The sequence below is a fragment of the Montipora foliosa genome, chromosome 12 (assembly GCF_036669935.1).
Source record: "Montipora foliosa isolate CH-2021 chromosome 12, ASM3666993v2, whole genome shotgun sequence".
NCBI classification, from domain to species: Eukaryota; Metazoa; Cnidaria; class Anthozoa; order Scleractinia; family Acroporidae; genus Montipora; species Montipora foliosa.
Window position 1 is genome coordinate 6,415,704 of NC_090880.1, and position 10,000 is coordinate 6,425,703.

The 10,000-nt window shown below is 40.3% G+C and overlaps 1 protein-coding gene across 3 annotated transcripts in view; it reads left to right on the plus strand.

Moving 5' to 3' along the window:
• Nucleotides 1-3,930, plus strand: part of LOC137978896 (neuropilin-1-like) — a 76,268-nt gene extending 72,338 nt beyond the window's left edge. For 2 of the 3 annotated variants that reach the window (XM_068826011.1, XM_068826012.1), the window contains one exon: nt 1,175-2,462. The gene's annotated coding sequence lies outside the window, so the exon portion shown is untranslated. Of the gene's footprint in view, nt 1-1,174; nt 2,463-3,468 lie in introns of those variants that run through there. The other variant, XM_068826013.1, reaches the window with a different exon arrangement.
• The last annotated feature ends 6,070 nt before the right edge of the window (nt 3,931-10,000 follow it).

Genomic DNA, 10,000 nt, shown 5'->3' on the forward strand with positions numbered 1-10,000 from the left:
GTTGTGTTGTAATCATAACCGGACTTTAAGTAATTGCAATTAAAATCGCCGAAGAATATGCATTCTTTACCTTCCAAATCAAGAATTTGAACTATATTTTCAAGGTTTTGAAAGAAATCTTCAACGACATTTAGGGGTCTATAAAGTGCAGTGACATTAAATGGCTTGCAATTGGGTTTTAAAATATCGACACTTAAGACGTCGAAATTGTCATCAAATTTAAGATCACTCCGGAATTGATAATTCAGACTTGAACGCAAATAGAGACACACCCCAGCTCCATTGCGATTTCGATCTTTTCTAATGAGAGTATAGCCGTCAATATGAACTAGGTTACCGGATATTGTGGAATCAAGTCTAGTCTCATTTATTGCAATCACATCAAAGTTTTTTATCGGTGATGAGAATACGCAATTCATCAATATGTAGAACAAGACTAGCTATATTGAGGCTAGCCAGTTTAAAGCATCTAGCTTTTGAAAATGTAAGAGATTAATTAGAAATCTTCTCATTTGAGGACGTCAGACTGTCGATTTGTTCTAATCATTGAGAATTATAAATGTGACTAGACATATTCTTAGCTAATGCTGCAGATCCTCTCTCGTTTAAATGAAGCCCGCTACTATTCAACATAGAGCTCCCAATTTTGCTATTTTCAATAAAACCCCACCCTCGGTTGCTTGCAAATGATTTTAAGATCTTGTTTGTTTGTTTGTGTTACCTTTTCCTTTAAGGTGGCGTCATCGGTCCTTAAAACTAAACCGGAAATTGTGGGTCTAGCAAACGAGTTTTGGGAGATATTTTCAGCCAAAGTGACAAGGTCTTCAGCGACTTGCCTTGGTGTGCTGTTTTGGGAACCGTCATCTCGCAAGTCGTTGATCCCGATGCGTATAATTATTTCGTCAGGTTCCTTACGAAGAGTTGGAATAACGTAGGATTCCATGTTCTCTATGTTGGCACCAGGAAAGCATCTCATGTTGACTTTTACGTCATCTCGACCCATTTTCCACCACTTTACACCTTTAGAATCCCCTAAAATAACTACCGCTTTCTTGTCGTTGTTTCCATTTGGAGATTCCCTAGCTGCTTTGGAAACAGCTTGAGCAGATCCAGAATTCCCTTCCTGGGGCCCAGATTTATTTGTCTTTTTTCTTTTTCTTTTTCTTTTTTGTAGCCTGAGATTGTTGTTGTTGTGGCGGTCCACCCTCAAGGGCTTGTGGAGACGTAGAGGACTGATTTTTGTATTGTAGGTGTCGCACCCGATGACAAGCTTTGATGTTCCTTTCCAGTAGGCATTGGTTCTTATTGTAATAATCGAATTAAGGCAATAAGGCTCAAATTTTCAGTTTCCAGATTAGCGATGGTTTCTTTAAGATCTATTACAAGTAGCCTTAAATTCTTTACTTCATCGCGAAGAGAACTGTATTCTTCCATTAGTAATTTATGCGTGGTATCACAAGAACCGTGTTGAGTAACTTGCATAGCCTTACTCCCATTTTGTAGCAAAATAATTTCATTTTTTCATTTTGTTTATATCTTCTTGAGTGATTACGAAATAGAACTCTATTTTAGAATAATCCAAGGGTAAAGGCAAAGGAGACGACATAATGCTCTTACCGCTGTAGTCACTGTGAGCACCGAGACAACCACTTTTGTTGTCAATTGAAGAAGAAGAACCATTCTCTTCTCCAACTTTTGTCAAATAAGCCGAGAGCGCTTTGCTCATCCTTTCACTGCCAGATCCTTGGATTATTACCTTCTTTTATGTTGAGTATAATTGAATTGTACAGTCAGTTGTATTAAATGACTACATCTTGTGATGTTTATCTTCTTTTATGTCGGCGGACGCAATCGAAACGTCGTTCAATATCTTTCACATTAGGTTTTTCAGCCAATTCACGTCTTTTTCCCACAGAAAATAATTAGTGAATGTATCACAAGACAAAGAACATTTCTTCATCGCACATTCAATCCTTGCTTTGGATAAAGATTTCAGTAATGCTTGCAAATTGTCGAGACAGAACGAGAGAGAGACAGCTAGATCTAGTGGCACTTTTGTAACATAAAAGTGGCACATTGGTAACATGGGGTGGCTGGCACATTTTTAACTGACTGCCGTTTTCGTAACACGTAACATGAACGTGTGGCGCTTATTTTACTACGTGGCACTTTTACACTACTTTGTGGCACTTTAACAACAAGTATTATTTTGGCACTTTTGTAAATATGAAAATGGCACTTGCGTAGCTTTCAAGTGGCACTTTTCCAACGTAATGTACTTTTTCAATTAAGAACATTTTCCATCAAATTGAAACATACCTTCCTTGTTGTGTAGTTATCATATATTTTGTCAATGGTAACAGTTATAACTTAGCTATTTTTTAGTCTCTTATCGCTTGTTTCATATTTACATAGAATGATATTTACTCTTGAAGGAATTTTCGACAGTTGACTAGCCTAATAAAGATGTTAAATGACACGCTGTAATGAGTTTTAAGTATTCTTCATGTTCCCTGCACATGAAACAAACACATATGGTCATGGATTGAAGGTGGGGTACACACACAAGTCTTCAATCAGAAAACAGCAGTCATCAGTTTGACACAAGCACAACTGCTTACAGCTGCGTCTCTGTCAACTGAAACACTTCACTAAGGTTGGAATAAAAACAGACTTGGTTTCAATAGAAATTATACTTTGGCTGCGTTAGGAGCCATTCAAGTCTTTCGCCTCAACGGTGTCCGTGGCGACATCTCTATAACAAAAAAATTCCCATTTTTCATGGCCCTGAAAATTATTTGATTCGCGTCGTCTATATAGCTAGCGATGGATCTTCGGTCAATTTACTCATAAACCCGTGAAGTTTTCCAATAATCTAACAAATTATCACTTAACTCTTGTGGCAAGACGAAATCTACCATAATACTCAACACCATTAATCGCCATCGAACAGTGCCTGAAAATGGCCTCAATTTAGACGATAGTTTTTAAGACTTGGGACCTAGTTCAAAACTATATTCTACATAGCTGATACGTATGATCATTTATCGACACAAAAATGCAAAAAAAAACCCTGTACGATTTCAGTATTTCAAAAGATATGGCAGTTTCTATCAGCACATGTACAAGCATTTGCGACTTTCACAGCTATATCGAAGCCGAACTATCTGGAGATCTTGTCTGTTGGAATTTTCCTGCAAGCACTGGACATCTTCCTCTTGGTCTGGCAATATATGGGCCAGATTTTTTCGACGCGTCGCTGCCAGTCGTGAGAAAAAGCTTTGGACTTGGCTCTTTGTCATCCACTCTGTTCTAGTGAACAGACGTTTCATTTTTTGCATTTCGCATTTCTACTGAGACTTGGGCAGGGTCTGCTTTGCGTCCAGTTCTTTCTCCAAGTGTAAACCGAGCCGTTAGATATTCTTTTGCTTTCTTTGAAAATCTTACGTTACTCCTTTGTTTTCTCAGTGCCCACCCTGTTCGAAGAGGCGAGACAGCAGTACTGACTACCGGAATCTGACGAACAGCTTTGGATATTAGCGGCATCAAGCGATGAGAATTTGAGAGCCCAGTCTCTTCTGATAGCATCATACTGGTTTACTCTGCTGACGGTATGCTTGCCGACGTCCAGGTGCAGCTCCAGTTGCTCAAACGTTTCGAAAGGCTCAACACATCCAAGCACGGAACATTCGAAGAATGGCGCCAGGCATTTCTTGGTAACTTGTAAACGTTGCTTAAGTTCTCGCTTGGCAGGGGGATCATAAAAACCTTGCGATTTAGCTGTTTGGAGAAATGTTGGACCCTGGTGCTCGACATATATACCATCATATGGAAGGTACATCCCGTTACCAATATCATAACATTTCCAAACTCTCAGACCAGATTCTTCATATTGGAAGTTGTGGTAGCTGCTGAAATGGTCTATTTTGTTTGCAGAAAAGGGTCTTCTTCAGTTCTTGGACAAAACTGACTGCAGCAGTTGTTCCCTTTACTGGGTGTTGTGTTAATGCGTTCCTCATGTCCGCAGCAGCTAGAGCATTGTGGCCTTCGTTGCAGTAAGTGTGGATCGAGGACTTCATCGGACAGAGTATACGGTCACAGATGTCCTTGCCAGATTGCGGCTCTGAGTAGTGATAGCCTTGCACTGTAACGTTAACTCACTTTCCGACATCCCTTACAGCGGCTATCAGGGAGCTGTTGTGATAAAAACCAGCTTCATTCGACCTAAGATAGAATCTCTGAAGCACAGGATTCTTCACTTTCAATAACTTGAGGAGATCTCCAACAATTGATGTGACTGTTTACCAGTCCTCGGTGCACTGGTCAAACAGGTGAGCGTATGAGATGACTTCAGTCGTGCCAGACTGGCTTTGACAGATCACGCTGCTGATATGCCAGCTAAGTCCTCTTTTCCCGTACCAGTCACTTTGTTTCTCCCTGTAGCGTATCTGCAGAAACTTCATGGCCCAGTCCATAACAAAAAGGCATGAGCTCTGATCAAGCTTTTCTAGGATATCTTCCTTCGTACGTTCCAGATTCACTGACCTCGTTATGTGAGTTTTCCATCGGACGATAGCGTCTGAAGATTTCTCGATGTCATACAGCAAGTCATCTTGTTGCTCTTGGTTGTAAAAGCTCAAAGTTGAGTCATTCTTGACAATCTGGTGTATCTTCTGCAAACTCGAGGTGATCTCGTCACATTAAGGGCAGCGAAGTGTATGTTGGTGAGTGCAGTGTTGGAAATCTGGATGATTTGGATCGCTGAGACCCAACTTACGACAATGGTCGGCACATTGACTTTTATCATCCCGGAAGTGAAGTTGGTATTCAGATTTGCAATGCCTCTTACCGTTCCAAAGCGATTTTCTTAATTCATCTGATATTCCTTTTTCCAAGCCTACTTGATTAAGCTCGTCTAAAATTCGATCGAGTCGCTTTAACCCCTCTGAACCATCGGGTGCTATCATTATCCAAGCCACTACGAGACTTTTGTTGAGACGCTTCCCTGACCCCAAGAACTCTAAATAGAGTTGCAAGGCTTAGTGGTTCGAACTACTCTTCTTCACAAGACTGAAGGTACTGCCTCACCACTGTCGGTCTTGTCACCTTCCGAATAACATTTGGCATGGTGATCTCCACGCCGCTGTTGAACTTGAGTTTCCTCGTACCAAATACCACATCTTGATAGAAGTAGGGGCGATTCACGAAGTCTAAGAAAATATTCAAGCTTTGCGGGCAGAAGACGAACTCGATGAGATGACAACGTCTCTACTACGGAACCTGGACCACACATTCGTGTATGAGCTCTACCGCATCTGATTTGCCAATCGGTTAACTTGGCATACGGCTCATGGACCCTTTGAAGCGTCTTTACGGGATATCGATACGCATACAGGCTGAGAATCTGAGTCTTTACACACTTTTAGAACTGGCGCTACTGTATGCCTCCATTAGAGGTTTTTAAACCTCTAAAAGGTCTCTGTAGTTTGTGTCTTTATCTGGTGTGAAACAGGACTGAAGCAACTGCTATCCGGCCTTCGGTGCTATGACGTCACATACGAGACTACACGCTTCAGTAGCCTTGTTAATACACATTTCTTTCTCTTCATCTCTTTCCTCGTTTCATGTAGTTTTGAGCTGGAAACCTGGGGGATTAACCCGACCAGCATTAGTTGCCACTTGGCTTAGATTGCAACATTGGCAGCGCTTTCACCTTCCTCGTATTCTTCAGAACTCTGGTTGCATCCTGGTGTCCACTCAGCAGTATAGGCAGCTGCTTTCGCTGGAGCTGGCGTTACTCCAGGCGTTGACGTGACTGTCACGAGGTTCATACTTACAATGCTTTTGGCAAGTCTAGGTTTAGGAAAACGAAAATGTATTAAAGAGGTTAGCGCTATTCATGTGAATAAATGGCTTGTGCCGATAATCACCTTGAAGGCTCCTCCCCCTGTTGATTACTGCTCTGAGCTTGTTGTCCTTGTATCCATGCCAGATTTTCCTCAAGCTTGAGTTTGTGTAACTTAGACCAAGATACCCAAATCACTGAAAAGCACAGTGAATAGGCAATAGCAAGTGTGCAAATTGACCACCCTGACAAAAGTGCTTACTGTCGCAAATTAAAACCTTGGCTAGATTTCTTAAAAGATTTCAGCTTTCAAACCTCGACTTTTCCCCTAAATACCAGAGGCGGATTGTTTATTAACACCCACTCTAAACCGGTGTTTCGATGGGGTAGTTATCACAAAATGGGCTGTGGACTCGGCTTTTCATCGCCTCAAACTGTCGTGCTAACAAAAGCCTTGCTCAATTTTCGAAGGCATTAATTACAATCGATTGACTTGAACTGTCATTGAATTCAACAGTGGAAAGCTTAGGAAACAGTTAAACTTGGAAATAAACTCGACTTAAGAAGCAGGTAAGCTGATCTTGTGATAAGAAATAGATTCTAGATAGGTCGGCTTCGACATAGTTGTGAAAGTCGCAAATGCTCTTACACGTGCTGATAGAAACGGCCATATCTTTTGAAATACTGAAATAGTACAGGAGTTTTTGTATTTTTGTGTCTATAAATGATCGTACTTATCACTTATGTAGAATAGAGTTTTCAACTAGGTCCAAAGTTTTAAAAATTATCGTCTAAATTGAGGTCATTTTCAGGCACTGTTCGATGGCGATTAATGGTGTTGAGCATTATGCTTGATTTCGTCTTGCCACAAGACGTAAGAGATTATATTATATTATATATGTTAGATAAATTATTGGAAAACTTTAAGGGTTTACGAGTAAATTGACTTTGGATCCATCGCTAGACGACACGAATCAAATAATTTTCAGGGCCATGAAAAATGGGAATTTTTTGTTGTGGAGATGTCGCCACGAGCCCTGGTGAGGAGGAACATTTGAATCGCTCCTAACGGGCAGCCAGAATATAATCTCGAATCAAAGCAAGTCTATTTTCATTCCAATCTTAGTAAAGTGTTTCAGTTGACAGAGTTTCAGGCAAAGTTATTTTTGATGCAAAATTGAGTGGGTGGTTTTTAGTGAGACAGCCTCTTAAAAACACAAACGCGCTCTTAACTTTTCGTTGTTTCAAATATCATCATCACCCAGATAATATGTAATTATTAATTACTACAAATCAATCTGTATATATAATTGTCTATACAATTCATATGCTTTTTTATAAATTTAATTTGTGAGTAAACAAATTTAAACTAACGAAAATAAAACTAACTCTTACGGTAAAAACAACTTAAAGTGATGGTAACCTGACATGCATTACATTTTAGAGTTGTTTTTACCGTTAGAGTTCGTTTTATTTTTGCTTTTATGATTGATTAGTTTAAATTTGTTTACCGTCACAATTTAAATTTATAAAGAAGCAATGTACAGACAGTTATACATACAGATTGATTTGTGGCGTTTCATCGTAATTACATATTCACTGACTGCTTATGATGTTTGAAATTAAACAGCGAAACATAAGAGCGTCTTTGTGTTTAAGAGTTCAAAGAAGCACACCTGTTAGCAGTTGGGCTTGTATCAAGCTGTCCCTCACACTGATCAAGTGTCCCTGTCACTGTTTAACTATCCCTAACACTGCTTAACTGTCCCTAGCACCGATCAACTGTCCCTAAACACTGCAGGACTGAACCTAGCACCACTGATCAACTGTCCCTAACACTGCTTGACTGTCCCAGCACTGATCAACTGTCCCTAGTATAAATAACTGTCCTTATATAGAGCCGATCAACACTCTCCAGTTCAATTTTCAATTTTGTGATAACTTTTGATTTTGACGGTAACAAGAGGAAAACAGTGTTTTGAGGTAAGGACAAAAATAGTCTCAATAAATTAACCTCATCAGTATTTAATAGAATGAAGGGCTGCCTTAGGGCCACCTCATAATTAATGTGACCAAAAGAATATCCAACTTTTTTCCATTTCCTAACTTTGCTAAAAAGACCGCCCAGTTGTTGTTAAGTATACCAGACTTGTCGTGAATTGTCTACGCTCTAGTTGGGAACAGGTAAGAAGCGTAAAAGGATCGAAGTGGACTATCTATAATATCAATTACATTTTAACTCGCCTGTAATGCTCAAAACAACAACAATTGAAGTCTTTAAAGGTGATAAAACACTTTATTTGTAGAAAAAAATCATGACAGAACTGCTCTGATTTACCTGTGTCTTTGCAGTTGCGATGCTGTCAGATGTGCCTTTAAAGTTTTGCTCTTACAGGTACAGTTGATCGGTGCCACGGACAGTTTATCAGTTCTAGGAACAGTTAAGCACGGTGTTATGGACAGTGGTTTACTGGAAAAGCAGGATGGAGGATCGGGGATCGGGAATCGAGGATCGGGGATCTTGGAATAATAATAATAATAATAATAATAATAATAATAATAATAATAATAATAATAATAATAATAATAATTATATGCTTTAATATGCTATATAGTTTGACCCTATAGTTTGCCCCTATGCAGAAAATAGCGGGGCGACAATCAATCGCGTGTATTTCCCACGTGAATGCAGTGAAAATGTTCACTCCAGGTGACTGAACCCGAACCAAAGAATACCTGTTTCCTGCGCTTATGGGTTCGTTTTCTAGACAGGCTGAAAAAAAAACCTCTCTTTGAAAGAAAAGCGCTGGTTAGCGCTGTTTACAAGATCGAAATTTCGTTAAGTGACCACACACTGAATCTGTACGAGCTGGCTGCTACTAAACCAGAGCTAACTGATGCAAACCAGAACGCACGATGCCTCGATCCTTCTTTTCCAGTAATCCAGTGACAGTTAAGAGTGTTAGGGACGGTTGATCACTGCTGGGGGCACCTAAGCAGCGTCAGCGACAGTTGATCACTGCTAGAGACAGTGAAGCAATGTTGGAGCCAGTTGATCATACTACTAGGAAAAGATAAGCATTCTTAAGGACAGTTGATCACTGTTAGGGACAGTTGATGACTAAGGGACACTGAAAAATGCAGACTGCAGACTGTGCAGACCGTCTGTAAAATGAAAATTCGGTTAACCTGAAAATTAATCTGGTTAGTCCGAATTTGGCCAAAGTAACAGTCAGGTTAGCCTGTGTACGGTTAGCTCTCAATAATAGGGAGGGAAACACCATATTTTACCCCTGGTCTGCACGGTCTGCGCAGTCTGTAGTCTGCGTTTTGGCGTGAGTGGATCACTGATAGAGACAGTTGATCAGTGCTAGGGAAAGTTAAGCAGTGTTGGTGACAGATGATCAGTGTTAGGCACATGTACAGTTAAGCAGTGTTAGGGACAGTTGATAAGTGCTAGGGACAGTTAAGCAGTGTTATGCACAGCTGATCAGTGCTAGGGAAAGTAGATCAGTGCAAGGGACAGTTGATCGCTATCAGAAACAATTGATCAGTATTGGGGACCGTTGATCCGTGTTAGGTTTAATCAGGGTGTACTTGATCCAATACTAGGCGACTGTATATTGGGCGACTATACGGCATAAAGGCATGAAGTATATACCCAATTAAATGCACTTGTTCTCAGGCTCCTCTCGGTCACTATCAGAAGAGACGTCTATCGGTTTCCCGCAGTGCTTGCCTTACATATCGCATCACTTGGCATAACATGACATCGATGATTTTTTGGCTGGCAGTCTCCGGACACCAATAACCGTGTGATAACTTTGATGCAACCTTTTCATGCTTTGATCACTTTCATCACCAAACAAACGCTGTCTCGAACACTCCAAACAGTCGTCACCCAGAGAGAGGCAAAAGACACACGTCGTCTGATTTGTTTCCTTTGTTTAAAGTGTTTAAAGCATTGTGACCCCCAAAAATCTAAGCCAGCCCCATTCTTAAAGGAATAATAAAATTGTCCTTTTTGTGTGGTTGTGAGGCTTGTTATTATGTATAAAAACCTTCATAAGAGGTAAAGTTTGGAAACTGTCGGATTCCTTGTTAGAGTTGTAGTCTGAAAATTTATGTCTTCTTCAGGCGAAGACATTACCACCA